Source organism: Meleagris gallopavo, chromosome 22 (genome assembly GCF_000146605.3).
Source record: "Meleagris gallopavo isolate NT-WF06-2002-E0010 breed Aviagen turkey brand Nicholas breeding stock chromosome 22, Turkey_5.1, whole genome shotgun sequence".
Classification (NCBI taxonomy): domain Eukaryota; kingdom Metazoa; phylum Chordata; class Aves; order Galliformes; family Phasianidae; genus Meleagris; species Meleagris gallopavo.
In genome coordinates, this window is record NC_015032.2 from 11687215 (window position 1) to 11702580 (window position 15366).

Genomic DNA, 15366 nt, shown 5'->3' on the forward strand with positions numbered 1-15366 from the left:
ACTCCTCTTGTGTAAACACAGAATACACCAGCTAAGTGCTCTTCTGTCAGCATAGCTTATCCCAGCACAGTTTTGCCAAAGGAATCCTTGCTTGTGTTTCAGCCAGACTGTAAATCTATTGTAGTGTGGTTAAGAGCAGCTCAGAGCAATATCACGAGCAGCGCAGATCTCTGCACCAGTTCAAGTTTGCTCCTAGGTTTCCAAGACAGTGTCGTTCTGGCAGGGCAGGTGTCATCTGCCCTTTCCCAGCCAGCCCATAATGCCAGCAGAGCCACTATGGTGGCCAGCAAAACACGGCCAGCCCTGCAGTGCCTTCTGGAACCCAAACCTGGCCCTGCTATGGTGGCATGTAAATGGTGACAGGGAGTCCTTGCAGAGCATGGCAGGGAGCGATGAGTTCCCCGCTGCTGCACAGCTGCCTGCAGACCAGGCAGAAGAGCAGCAGTGCAGGGCGTTGTCTGTACCAAACTGCTTGTGCTGACTGGGGGAGGAAGGGGCTGAGGAGTCACTTCAGACTGAGCCCTCCCTTCCTAAAAGCCATTCCCATCTTCTTTGGAGCATGTATTGCCCCCATATACCTGGTCAGCAGTGGGGATGTCTGCAGCAGGCAGAGAACACAAGTGTCCTGGTGCAGGCTCTGAACATCAGCCGTGCTCTGTGGCCTTTGGTAGATCTGCACTAGCCATGCATGCAAGCAGCATGATGTGCTCCTGTCCCCAAAGTTTGGGGATGCAGTATTTCCTTGTTTATAGCCAGGCAGCAGGAAACACGGAAATGTAAAGCATATCTACAAGCTATGAACACCTCCAGCTCACCCTGCCCCTGCCCCTAGCTGGCCAGATGGGATCTGGGAGCTCCAGGAGCCCTTGCAGTGCCCAAAACACCGATTCCCAACTGGAGCAGGCTGACCGGCTCCGGCAGAGCAATGGCTGGCAGCTTCCCAAGCCCTCTGACACATCCATCCAGCTCAGAGAAGGAACAGAGAAAGCTCTGCTCTCTGCAGACATGCCCAAAGGGTCTTGCTCAACACAGGAAGTCTGTGATGGCACAGAGGTGATGCTGGGTCTGCCACCACCGCCTCACCTTGGATCCATCAGCATCATCCACCTGACAGCAAGGCCTGGCCATGGGCTGCGGGCTGCACGGCCCCAGCATGGCGATGCTGAGGTGCAGGCTGCATGGCCCCGCTGAAGCTCTGGTGTGGCACACAGCACACACACACCAGTCGGCAGGATCGGGCCTTGCCGGAGACCTCCTGGCTCCAGTCTCCAACCTGAAGCATGCAATTGATGCTCCTTGTAATTTTACTGGAGCTGGTGCCATTGCAAATGCCATTCTTATCTACCTAAGTACAGATCCTCTCTTGAATTGTTAACAAGGTAATGTAGCAATTTGTTACATAAGCTCATTAGGTTTTATAATATATCTATGTTAATAGGAACATAAATATGGAAATCTTAATTCCAAACCTGTTTCAAAAAGCACTAGCTGGGAAACTAGTCTGTGCAAAAAGCAAACATGACCCAGGAATACCCAGGAGTTTTTGTTCAGGGCAGAGCACAGGGATGGACAGGGCAGAGCAGGGGGTGCAGGATGCCCAAGATCCACTCCTCACCCATCGCTCTGTGCCCTTTTGAAATGATGCTCTCAGCAGAAAAACTTCAGTGGCTTTGCACTGCTCTTCCTGCCCATAGCCATGCCACAGTCACAGGCTGCTTTTGTTTCTCTGATTTTTGCCCTCGTTGCAGATGAGTGGTCAATACAAATAAAAGTGCACTGGTTATCCAAAGGAAACCAAAGGAAACATTGACTGCTGCCCGAGTATGCACCAGAACAAAATGAAATCACAAACTGCAGTAAAATGGTATCCACCTGTCTTGCATCTGTATGCATTTCAGCGTTAGTTACAGCAGCAAATGCTCTTTCAGCTGCATTTGCGTTTGGTTTGACCCATTCAGTCTGGCAGCTTAACATGAGGGAACATCGACTCACATCATCATCCCCCCCAAAGGCTGGGTTGCTTACAGTACCCTCTGCCACTCAGATCAGTGGGGCTGCTGCTCTTCCAGCGGACGTCTCACCGTGCCACCAACCCCGTGGGCTGCGAGCACCTCCCGCGAAAGCTCAGTGTGATATTTAGGGACCCTGCAGCTGGCACTGCGCTGGCTGGTGGCTGAAGGCGATCCAGAGAGCAGGAATCGCTCCATCTGCCGCAGGGCCACCCAGAGCGCTCACCCAGCCCAGGTGTGGATTCGAGGCAAGGATTCACTGTCTGAGGCGGGGAATGGGCCGACCCGAGCCTGCTTTGCCATTCCCGGCTTTCTTTCATAAGCCTTTTCCGACGTCGGGGCGATGGCCGCTAATACCTGGCCTTACAGCCGGCCATTTCTCGCCATTGTCTCCGCCAAACCCTTCTGAGGGCCGGGGAGTCTGGAGCCCAGACGGGGATGGAGACGTGAGCAAGAGCTGAGGCACGCAGCGGCGCTCTGCATCTCACTGGGGGCTTTTAAATGCAAATGTCGCCAAGTGCTCTGCAGCCCCCGCCCTCGCAATGGCCATCTTGTGTCGTTGAGATTTATTGTGAAATATTTCAAGTTGTTAATTAGGCAATAATGACCAATGGGAAGGGCATTTCCTGGCTGTTAATCGGAGGCTCCTGACCTCAAGGTCAGTTTCAGTCACCCAGGATTTATTAAAACGCGGCGGAGAGGAGCAGCCCGAAAAGAGCCAACGTCGCACCTTTGGAGATCACCCCCCGCCCCCACTGGCTTCCGTTTCCCAATTCGTCGCTGCTATCACGAAGAAGCAGTCCACTACATGTTCAGGATTATATATTTTCTGTTACACGGCAAAAACGTGGACACATAATTGCGGGTTAGCAATGAGCTGGGCTGCTGCCGGGCTCGTATGCAGCCACTGCTCCCTGCTTCTGAAGGGAGGACTCTTAAATCTGGGACCCTTCTCCCATTCGCTTGCCCTGCTCTCACAACAGGTGGTTGTGTCACTCCAAGCCTTCCCCGGGTTAATTAAACGCAGATGAGTTGCTCTATTTCCCAAGGGGTGACGGCTGCCCCCGGCTGCAGCCCGATATCCTCCCTATGCCAGCCCTGGGCTGCAGCTCACAGGCCACGTCCAGAGGACAAACAGGAGCAAAAATGAACATCGCTGTGCCCTACTTATCCACGTGGAGTTTGGCAAATAAACACGACTCCGAAAGTACTTTAAAAACGAACAAAGAGCCAGAATGGAGTGAAGAAGCTGCCTGCCCCATGGGGCTCCTGGGCTGCGTGGTGGCACTGCCACTTTTACTGCCACTGAGTCACAGCCCCAGCAGCCTGGAGGCCCAACACTACAGCTGCTGACCCAGGGCCACTCCCTGCCTCCTCCAGATACGTTTCTTCGAGTTTTTCCAGGCAATCCCATAAGTCACAGTGCAGTAAGTGGTCATACACAGGCTGTTAACGAGTCGCGGGTGTTTTAAGTTCACATTACCCAAAGTAATTTTCATGCTTTTGGCTAAAGAAAGGGCGATGAGATACGTAGAGAGGGAATTGTTAGGCTCAGAGCTTTGAATGTCCCTTCTTCTAGGAGAAATCATTAACCGCAGACTGCTGCCCACAGCCTTTGGCTGCCCATCCCTGGCAGGGCTGCAGGCGGATGAGAACAGCCCTCCCAGCACCATAAGGAGAGGATGACACCCCCAGATCCTGCAGCATCAGCTTCGGCCTCGAGCACCACCTGCAGCATCCTGAACTGGATCTGTGCTCACAAACCAGTTGATGATCTTGGACAAAGAAAGAGAGATGAGTGCAGAGGAAGTCTCACCTTCGTCACAAAGCAAGCAGGTTGGCACCGGGTGCTGCAGCAGCTCCCTACCCGTGGGACAATTCTCCCTACAAAGTTCAACTGGTAGCCAGATAAATATTGAAAAATGGACCCATTCAAGCAAAGTGGGTTTTTTTACATAGTGTTTCCTATTTGTCTTTGCCCGAGGGATGCTCTGAGCAGTGCTGTTTAACATGCACTGTATCCAAATGTTCTGTCAGGTGGGTGCACCTGGGTGCAGGCGCGAGGCGGGCTGCTCCTCTCCTGTCCTGTCCAGCTTCATCTCCCATTCCCACAACAAGCAGGTAAGTCCTGTTAGCCTGTCTGCCGAGCCTTGGTTCTTCACTGTGATTTCTGAAGCCAGTCATGATGTGTGCTCCAGAAATACTGGAACATGAGTGACTTTTCTTGAACACTCCTCGAGGACCGGAATTCACTCCTTTTTCCCCCAGGTGATACCCTTCCCCCGGGTGGGTGTGTTAGAGCAGCAGCACCAGCAGGGCAATGAAAGGACCTGTTTTGCTCCGTCGCCAGGAAGCTTTCCCTGGTGAGGAGCATAAAGCCCTTGAAACACATTAGAAATTGTACAGAGGAGGGTTTATGTGCAGCCCGGATTGATGAGCTGAGCTATGCCGCCTTTTAACGAAGAATCACAAAGCGATCCACACCCAGCACAACTCAGAGGGGAATAAAGGCTTTTAGCAGACAGTTCCTGCTTGTGAATTCTTGGAAAAAAACAAAACAAAACAAAACTATTCCATCCTGTCTCTGCAAAAGGTTGGTGAGGAATTTACAAACGCCCTAATCCCCCTCTAATCCCTTAAAATACCCAGCTGTGATCCCACACGCTGCTTGTGATCATGGCTCTTCCAGGCTTGTTCAGAAACATGAGGAGATTCTGACTCACTTCTGTCACAGGAAGGCGCAGTGGCTCAATGCATTCCTGTCACACTTTGTGTTCTGGAGGGCTCTATGGGGCTGTGCTGCCCCACACCGTCACCACGGCTCGGGGGATGGCAGCAGCAGCACTGTGCTATATAGGAAAAGCTGTAGAGAAGCACACAGCTGTTATTACAGCATTTGGTGGTGCCTTCAGCTTAATGGAGTCCATGGCTGCTTTAAGCTGTGTGTGATACTTCTGTGCGCAGATAACCAGCTGACTCGAGCTGACTCTTAACTGCTCATATGTGTTTAATTAGAGCTGCATTTTTAATCCTTTTAATTTGTATCTCTTTCTTAATAACCTCGGCTTGGCAAAAGTTGAAAAGGAATAAGTTTCATTTGAATATTGGGTAAAACTTGGTAACAGCAGGGCAGATGGTTTAGCAAAGGGGTTGCAGCACGTTCTTGAAGTCTATAGGTGAGAGCTTGGCTGCATTAAGCTCCACAGCAGGCCGAGGTTTTTGTCCTTTGAAAATCATTTCAGAGAAGCTTAATAACAATACATGGGAGCTCAGGGTATCATCCAGGCTTGCTTTGGGAAATTTAACTACGCCAGCGAGGCGTTATTTGCCTGCAGTCTCGAGGCAGGTGAGATCACAGCAACATTGATTCGTTTTTCCAGCACTTCTTAAATAGTAATGCAATCACCTTACAAATTTCTATTTAATTTTTGCCCAAAAGCAGAAAGTCATCGCGGGCTCCAGCAATACCTGCTGATGAAAGGAAATCTCAGAGATGAAAACACTGCAGGAACGCTCCGAGCTGAACTAGCAAATAGAGCCCAATAATCTTGACATCTCGAATCCAGAGCAAATAGAAAGGAATTAACCTATTTCCCAAGCACTCACTGCTTTGTTTCAGATAAATTAAAAGCCCCGTTTCAGAAGAAGACCTCTAATGAGTGCATGTAACTTGAAAAGAGGAGCAGCTGTGGGCAGTGAATGCTGCAGGGAAGGCTCTCCCCAGCAGTTGGTGGGCAGCTCAGCCAGAGGGCTGCTGTGCTGGCAGAAATGAGGCCCAGCTCCTTATGGGAACACCACCGTTTTCAAAGTGACATTTCAGGGGTCTCCCAAGCCAAAGTCCATCGCTTTATTTTTTTGTTGTGCCATCACAATCCAACATTGATCTTCAAGCAACAGCCATTCGCATCTCATTGAGACGGAACCAATGTTTTTGGTTTTGGTGTATCTGACTATGAATGGAGGTCAGTTCTCAACATACTTGATTTTGGTGATCTCCAGACATCTTCCAGAGGATGCCTGGATCACTGTGCAGTGAACATGTTTTCTCTTTGCATTGGGAAATAGCCCACAAAGCCCCCGAGGCTCCTGCAGCTGGCTGGAAAGCAGCAGTGGAGATTTTTGAAAAGGCCAGGTATAAAAGGAACAATTTAATTTGTGCTCTGGCAAATCACTGCATCCTTATCCTCAGGACAACTACCTTGCAGACAGCAGCAGTACAAGCTCACAAACAACCTCCTTTTCCATCCCTGCAGATGTAAGGAGGTAGCCCAATTCACAGCTAATCCTCAACTTCTGCGGTTGCTCCCTATGTCACTTCAACAAAAGCACCTCTTAGGCTGCTCTGCACTCCTTCACTTTCGATACTAGTCAGTATGAATTCTTGCTCCAGATGCAGAAGGTTCCATATTGCTTTCAGACAGCATTCCTTCCTTCCCCGGCGAGTGCCAATGCCCGCACTTACATGAAACATAAAGGCATGTTTCCGCATGAAACTTGGTGCAGCTGCTGCATATCTGCATGAAGTGATCTTCAGCAGCAGTCCTGCGAGCAACACGTCTGCACCACTCGGATTCTCTCTCAACAACTCTGGTTTTGCCTGGGATTGTTGTGGCCACGTTGCATTGGGATGTTTTGAAATCAATAATCAGTGCTCCTGTCAAACTTCTTGCCCAACGCTGCTGTGCTGTCTGTGTTTGATGGGGTATTTCATGCTGGGTATTATGTGATACTTCCCAGAAGGCATCTGAGTTCTCCGACCAAATTATATAGTTTTCATCATTGCTTCTGTTCATGTCACTCATATGTTCTCATATGGACCATTGTGTGGCACTGCTGAAGAACGAGGGCAACCTTTGTGATCACAAACTGCCAACATCCTAGAAAAGCACGCAGAGCTTGCCACAGCAGCAAAGGGTTGCCATGTGTTTGTGCAGAGGGACATAAGGCTGCTGACATTTCCAAACATGTTGCTTCCACTTCTAAGAGAAAACAGCTGTACAATATGATCCCGAGAGCTCAGACATCGTGGAGAACCTTTTATTGCAGAGACTCAGGGATGTTCACAGTAAGACACAGCTCCACGTGGATAGGGGCTGGTCAGTGAGTATCCACCACGAGCTGGTGGCAGTCCTATCTGATGACATTGTGCGAGAGCTGCAAAATAGCGAGGGCAGACACAGCATCTTCAGAACTGCACAATTTGCATGTGGATGGGGCTTGCCTCTTGAAATTTGGATGGTGTGAGACTGTCTGATCTTTCCAAAGTGAAACAGCACAGGATTCCATTTTTCCAGTTGTTGGGCTGTGTGGAAGGACCCCACTGCCAGCACTGCCACAGGTGTCCCTGAGGGAGCACCCAGCACAGAGGCACTGGGTGGGCAGCAGTGTGGGCTGTCACAGCACCTATGGACCCACTGCTGTCCTTGCTGCTGCTTTTCTCTTCCACTCAGCTTTCAGAATCTTCGCCACGTCTATCAATCCTTGTCAGCAGTACAGACAGATCCCTTAAGACATCCTGGCCTCCAATTCCTTTCCTAGATACTATTTGACTAGCAGTGAGACCAACTCCATCAGCTACACCTCTGTCAGAGCACGACGGCAGCTCTCAGGAAAGAAACACGAGAGGATGACAGCGCTAAAACACTGACTTGTCTTACTTTCTGAATATTATTTTTCCTCAAAGTAACCCCGTGTTGGGAGCTGGAATCTCTCAGACGCAGCACAGCTTCTCCTGCTCACAGCAAACTCTGCAAACTCCCACATTCCTGGTCCTGTACCTCTGCCTGGGGCAGTGGCAGAGCTTCGCAGTCCCCGCAGAGCTGGGATGGCACCTGCTGTGAGCCAGCAGCACGGCCAGAGCAGCACGGCAGTGATCAGTAAGCACTCAGATAGGAACTGATACAGGCAGCCCCACCAGCTCCATTCCCAAAGCAAGCTGGCTAACGCACACTGCACTACGAGAGAGCTCACGTCAAGCACTGCTTGCACATGCAAACGTCTTTAGTTTGAGTGAACACAAACCAGGCAGCGGTGATGTGCAGGGAAGCAGATCTGTAGGAGGTTACAGGCAGGCTGGCAGAAGGACAGCCCGCTGTCTGCAGACGCTGCAGGAGCACACTGCCCTTCCAGCCCCGTGACCAGTCTGCCATACTGTCACCATCGCTGGTACCACGGGGTTGGCACCAAGGAACACCGTGAAAGCAGACCAAGTGCCTTCCTACTGCCCCACTGCCTGGAACCAGACTGCAGAGCCAACAGCTGTAGTATGGATGTCAGCCCTGCAAGCAAGACAGATCATTGTGCCATCTTCTCAAAAAGTCATTCTCTGCCTTTGATATGGTAATTCTGCGTAAGGCAAATTCTCCCATTAGAATGTAGTCCATTCTGGTCCCCATGCAATCTGCACTATCCAGTTCAAAGTTAAATTAAAAATCCCAACCTGTGTGAATGTTGCAATCGCATTATGAAATCTGTAAATCTATTTTTAATGTCTTAATGCTGCTCTAGTTGAACAAGGCAAATAGACCTGCTGCATTGCATTTGCTTTACACTTTTTTTTAGATTCTCATGCACTTGTTAAATATTCACTGTGCAGCATTTGCATTTCCAGTACTGCGAGACCCTGAAATAGAAGACGGGTTTTTCTTTCCCTCTTCTGTTTTCAAAACTTCAGCTAGAGCAACTTGACTTGGGGATGTCTCCAAATCAGTTGTGAAGCACCAGGCATTGCAGAGGGAGCAGTGCAATAAAGATGGCAGACGATAGGATTGAAATCCTGAACACAGCACTGTTTGCAGTGTTTTGAGGGGATGAGAGAGCCGAATATTTTATTGCATTTCACCCCTGAGATAAATGAATGTGAATTCTGTGAGCAGCTTGTTTTTAGGAGAGAAAAATAACTGAGCATAGCTGGAACAATGCAGGGAATGGACTGAGCTGAATTATCCCAAATCAGTGTTGTACAGCACATTACTTTGGGGTGTTTGTGCTTTTCATTCTGATTTGGAATGGAAGCAATCTCCACAGCACTGGAATTTTCTGTGGAGCAAATACTCAATTTTCTGACCAACTCTTTGAAAAATCAGCACACTGAGCAGCCAAATCAATCCTGCTGTTTTCACCTGAGTCGTCCTATTAAAAGGCAGGCACGGTTTCCCCACTGCCTTCTCCCTCTAGAGATGTTTCCCCGTTCTTGCAGTCCATCTCCTTATTACTGTTGGTATTTCTCCACTCATAATGAAGATGCGTTCCCTGAAATTAAGAGCTTAAAAACCGCATTCATATGAAAACAAATGAGAAAGAAGGAAAGGACACCAGAGCCGGCAATTTACCCGTGATCACAGATTCTCCAGGGCAGACACTTGGGCAGGCTGCTCCGCGCTCCTGAGCGATGCCACCTCGCGAGTGGCGCTTGGAGTTACAGGTAATTAGCGCACGTTTTTGGAGGCGACAGAAAGGAAACCCAGAGCCGATTATTACACTTGAAAAGTGTAACCTCCACTTGGGATGGGATGACTTGCAGCCCAGTGAGGGACTTTCGGTGCAAGCAAACCAGGAGGGTCGGAAGGAGCTCGGCTTCCGCAGCCCGGCCCTCAACCCTCACCCGGGCAGCGCAGCTCCCAGCCCCGGGCAGCGCAGCCCGAGCCGCGGCCTCTGCTGCCACCGCGTGGGCAGCGCAGCCAAGCGCAGCTCGGGCTTCGTCGCTGCCGGGCTTCGGAGCGAAGCCGCAGAGAGAAAAATAATGTACGCACTGAGGGAATAGCTGCATCGTAGTGCCCATACATAGCGAGGCTGCTGCTGGCTTTGAAGCAGATGCATGCTGCAGCTCCGCATCTCCCAGCCGGGGATGCCAGCTTATGGCCCTGGGGGAACCTTCGTATACGTTCCCAGCACGGCGGTACGCGTTCACTCCTTTTCCAACCTTCTGCCATTCAGCCGAATTCCAGCTCCCCTCTGCGGCGTTCTGCTATGGCCCTGCTGCAGCCGGTCCGACGGCACAGGGATTGGTGCCAGAATGGAAAGACGCAAACCGAGTGAGCTGCGAGTAGCTTAAATCTCAGTGGGGAAATAAATGGCTGCAGCTAAAGAGATCCAAGCAGCCCGGCGTGCCCGCTGCTGGCCGCAGCTGTGAGGCAAGCAGGTTGTGTGTCGCTGAGTTAAACAGGAGGGCTCGTTCAATCCCGGGAAAACCGAGACACACAAGAGCCGAACGCGTTACCACGAAGGCAGCCCTGCTGTGCGGAGCAGCCCCGGCCCGCACTGCGCCGTTCCTAGAGAGCTAAGCGGGCACCTGCAACGATTCGAGTTGAACTTCCCTGGCTTGGACAGACAGCGCTGTCTTAACGAGTGAGATTTCATCAGTTATCGGTCTCAGCAGGGAACGGCACGAGCAGCTCCGCAGGGGACGCTCCGCTGCTGAGCTCCTCGGGGCTGAAGAGAGCTCGGCCTCGCTGCTCATCGGCATTTCCATTCGCAAGCATGGAAGAACCCGAGTATTTCTCCCCCACCTCCCCCCCGTTGCCATTTAAAAAGTATCTGACCTAATTATTACTATCCCCGTTGTGTAAATTCAGCACTTTGTCAGTGTGAATAAACGTACATTAGCCTTAACATGAGTTAAACAAGTTTAAACAATGAAGCACGCTTTATAAAGCTCCCTTGCTTTTTAACTTATTTGACACCACACTAAAGAGCCCATTTAGACTAAAGAGTTCAGCACATTTCGGGACCCATTAAATCTCCAGGTTGAGACTAGATATTCCCTTTTTCTTTTTTTAATTTGTCCCACCGAGTTTGCTAAAGTCAGCACAATTGAGCAATAAGCTGCTTTGCATTTCTGCAGCTTTGTAGGCAAGTTGGAGGCAGCTCCACCCATCTGTTCAATGCGGCCCTTTCAAAGCTAACGTGGCAGAAAGCACTGCTGCAAAGTGGATATTAAGTGGCTCCATGGAATTACTTTTAATTTAAAAAAAAAGGGGGGGGGGTGGAACTCATGGAATAAAAAGTGACACAACTGTTTGGGAAACGCAGAATGCCAAAGTGATGCTATTTTCATCCAACACCCAATTTCCTTCCCCAGTCAGCTCAGCCTACAGAACGCATTCCTTCCTGGCTCACAAATGACACCGCACAGCAGCACGGACACCTGGTGCCCCACGTGCCATCATTAAGGCATCCTCACACAGGGGAATAACTGCATTGAAAAAGAGAGCGGATGGACGTCTGTCTGGTGCCAGAGAAGGCAGAGGGCAATGGGACGGGACAGAAAGCCAGACCAACATTGTGTTCTGAGCTGCAAACAGGACCCCACTCTTCACAAACTGCCCGCCAGGTCCCAAGGCAACCCTATGAGGTGATGGGCTGTAGCCTGGGGTAATGTCTTGAGCTGCTGCCTGCGTCAGGACGTGGCCTGGAGGGTGCAGAAGGCTCTGCCAATGGGACAGCCACACAACGAACACAAATTGGCCCCAATGAGCAAACAGGGACACAGAGCCCTCCATCCCACCAACGGCTCTTACACAAAACACTGCTCTGATTTCTGTCAGCAGAAGAAACAAAGGAAAACTGGATGAAGGAGTGCTGGTGCAGTCTGACAGATGAATGCCTCTGCAAGAGAAAGGGGACATTTTTCACTAAGTGTGCCCTTAACTTTTAATGAAAGCTCTTAGAGAAGTGATGCTGACAAGCACTGCACAAGGGCTGAGTGGCTGCTGGGTGCGGCAGAAAGAGCTGATAGGGCAGCACTTGGATGCAAAGAGAGAATGTCATTTTCGGGGTCACAGTGAAATCGGTTCTTTCCCCCAGATAAGCTCTGTGGTCAATTTGCAAATTGACAGTTGCCACTGACCTGTGTGAGATACTTCAATCCACGTGGAGTTAAATGCTCGACAAAACCACAGCTATGAAGCTGTTAGCAGTACCTCCAGTCCTGGGCAGCTGGATGGATGTTGGATTGAAATCCTGGCTCACAGGCAGAATTCCCATTGACTGCAGATGGATCAGGATTCCATTTTTCTTCTTCATTTTGAAGGCTGGTAAACTTTAAAACACAGAAAAAACCCACCCAGCCCAACTGTAATTTCTAGCTGTCAGGAAGGAATTCTATCAGTCCCATCTTACAGAAGGAGATCTGTGCTGTCTAGCACTAATCAGCTCCATATTTGTGAAGCCTTCCAACAAAACACTTCTTGTTTATGGTTTGTATTCATCTTAGGACGTCCTGATTTCAGACCCTCTGTGGATTGTAATATATACACAGCCCTTTTATTTTTAAACGCAGCTATGAATCTGCTTGGCAGGGTCACCACAGTTTAAATCTTGAACAAAATATACCAACTGCAACTGGCGTCTGGGCTGCAAAGCAAGCGAGATGGGACACTTAAAGACAATTGTGTTCGTTCAGCTTAGCTAATAATAGGACATTAATAAGAAATATTTTAATCTAACAAACATCGTTTTAAAGAGAAGAACACTGAAAGCTTTTTCTTGGCCAATTTCATAGGCATGTGATGATCTCATGGTGTGGAAGCTGGAGACTGAAGCAGAAGTTTGGAGGCTGTAGTAAACCTGCCTTAGCAAACAGCATGCATTTTCCCACCGCCCAGCCCTGTATTCCCACTAGATAGAGGATAAATTTGCATTTACTTCCAGAAAAAGCATTGAAATAAAATTTTAGAATACTCTTACAGAATGAGTGGTATCCATTGAAGCTTATTACTCACTAACCAGTTTTATCAGCAGGATGCCCCTAAATTCCACTATCTCCAGCACATCTACTCATGTCTCTTCCAGTTCTGTCCTCCTGGTGGCTGTTGGGGTTGTATACATGTGTGCTTCTTCTCTGAGGGACATCAGTCCCATTTTCTAGATTTTAAGCTGCTGCACTCTCATTTGCCCCAGCAAGGTTATAAACCATTATCTAACCCGAGCTCAGCTTCACACAGATATAATAGCATATAATAGAATTGAAGACACACAGTTTTAAGAAGTCCTGAGGAAAAGATGGTTGGAGAGGCAAAACCTCCAGTGAACACCCTTGCAGAGTGGAATGGCACTGGGAGCACATTCAGGTCAGGAGATGGGTAAGGAACTGTTCGGAAATAAATGTCACCTTTTACTGCAATGTGCACGTGGCAGGGGAGAAAAAACCCAGCCCAAACTCACCTCTGTAGCTCCAATTCATGGTCCTCCAAGGAGGGACAAAGCCACAGTTGTCAGCACCTCTGGGCCTCCTCCCAGCTCAGCTTGGTTCATCAGCTGCCGTACTGCATGTCGGGCTGCATCACGAGGCCTGGTGCTGCTTGTCTCTGGGGAGCAGGTAGTTCACAGGATCTCCTGTGGGGCTGTGTGAAATACCAACGTCTGATTTGGTGCAAGTAGGGAACAGAGCTGTGGTACTGAGACTGACAGCAGGCTGATCTCCAGGGAGTTCAAATGTACGGACAGCCTCGGATTTTCGGTGTTGGAGGTACAAATATTGAAAGTACTGAATGCTGTGCCAGCGTGCAGAAGGACAGAGAGCTCGCAGGGCTGCATAACAGGACAGAAAGCCTCACAGCCCCTGCCAGTGGTGCGTATCTGGGCCAGGTTTCATGACCAGCCTACGATTACTGGATTGCATGAAGGAAGCTGTTCAATCTCACTCCAGTTCTTGGCGGCCAGGTTCCACAACACATACAAAGTATCCCCCTATAATACAGCTGACACTAACTAGAGCCTTTTTAGGCACTTCAGAAGAAAGGCCAAGGCTTGAACTTCATGGAAACAGAACTAGCTGCTCTGTGAACTCCTCAGAACAGAGGCACATGGATGCAATGTGCGGGGACTTAAATGGCATCTCAGAAATAGAGGAGGTTTCAAACTTCTGCAGTCTTCAACTTTCACCAACATTCAAATTCACCTACATTAAAAGAAAATTAAATTGCCCTCCCCCACAAAAAGAAAACCACAACAAAGCAAACATCCTCCAGCAAACTATTTGCTTGAATCTATTAAAACTTGCCAAGTCAACGTTCCAGTCTCAACTGCCTACCCCGGCCTGCCAACAACAGAAGTGTCCATTTTTTCCTCCTCTTTTTTACATTAACAAAAGTCAATTGTGGCGATGAATTGCATCACACGTCGGCAATATATCACATTCCTTCACAGCTCTTTTTTGTAAAGGGAAGGAAAAGACCTCATCAGTCACTGACAACACTTCCATAGACCATAAACAAAACTTTAAGAACTCCATCCACAAAGTCAGGATGGTAAACTACCAAACAGAATTCCTTCTGATGAAAGGGAGCAGCACAAACGATCAATTCCAGAAAATAAACCCAAGTGTATACAAAGCATTAGTATATTAACCAAATCATGGTAATCATACACTTATTTTAATAGCTGAGCAGGTCAGATGGAAAAGAAGCAACCTCTGTAATGCCTCAATGAGCAGGAAAGTTCATTACTGAGTCAGCAGGTAGGCCTCTGCCTAACGTGCTATCAGGGAAAGGGAATTTCTCTGATAAAATCAGTACTGCACATGGCCTTTTCTCACATTCCTCAGCAAAGTCACAGCTAAATCAAAAGCACTAAGGTAATTCTTAAAGCTGATTTAAATGAAAGAAAAATGCAATCCTATAAATAAGACTTTAACCCATATTGCCAAAACAGAATCAGATTGCAAGCAAAAGGACTGCTGTGGTCTATCTTTGTGTGCAGAAACTTCATTCTCTGTAACTAACACATAACAAACAACAAACAAATACAAAGCAGAAAGAAGAAAGCTGATAACGAGACATGCTTACCAAAGTGTGGCTGCTCACCTCCTGGAAGCTCAAGTAAGCCCCAAATTGTTTGCTGTGATATGTAGACCCATCAACAAAAATGCATATAAACTCTACAGAGAGCCAATGTTTAATTATACCTATCAAAATAAAAATAAAATCCCAGCAGTTTCTTTCCACACACCTGAACCAAGAAGATCACCTACACAGATATAAGCACAACACTTGCATTTCCAATTAACTATTGCCAATTAAAAATGGGGACACTTTTCAAAAGAAATGATGAGGATTAATCAATCACTTTCATACAGAAAAGTAATGCTGTAGCATCACACACTGGTTGTAAGAGCCACCTACCTTCTGCACTCCTATTCTGGTTGGTTTGAGCCAACATCACTAAAGCAGACTTTAATTTTTAAAAAGGAAGAAGGAAAGGTGAAAAGCCTCCATGGCTCTTCCTGGTCATTGCAGGTATTACAGAATTCAAATATTCAGCTACTAAATCACTGCTATGGAATAGCAACATTGTAATAGGACTCCTGGATGTGAAGAAAAGCTAAGAACAAAAGGGCTACAGGAAACCCCATGATAAT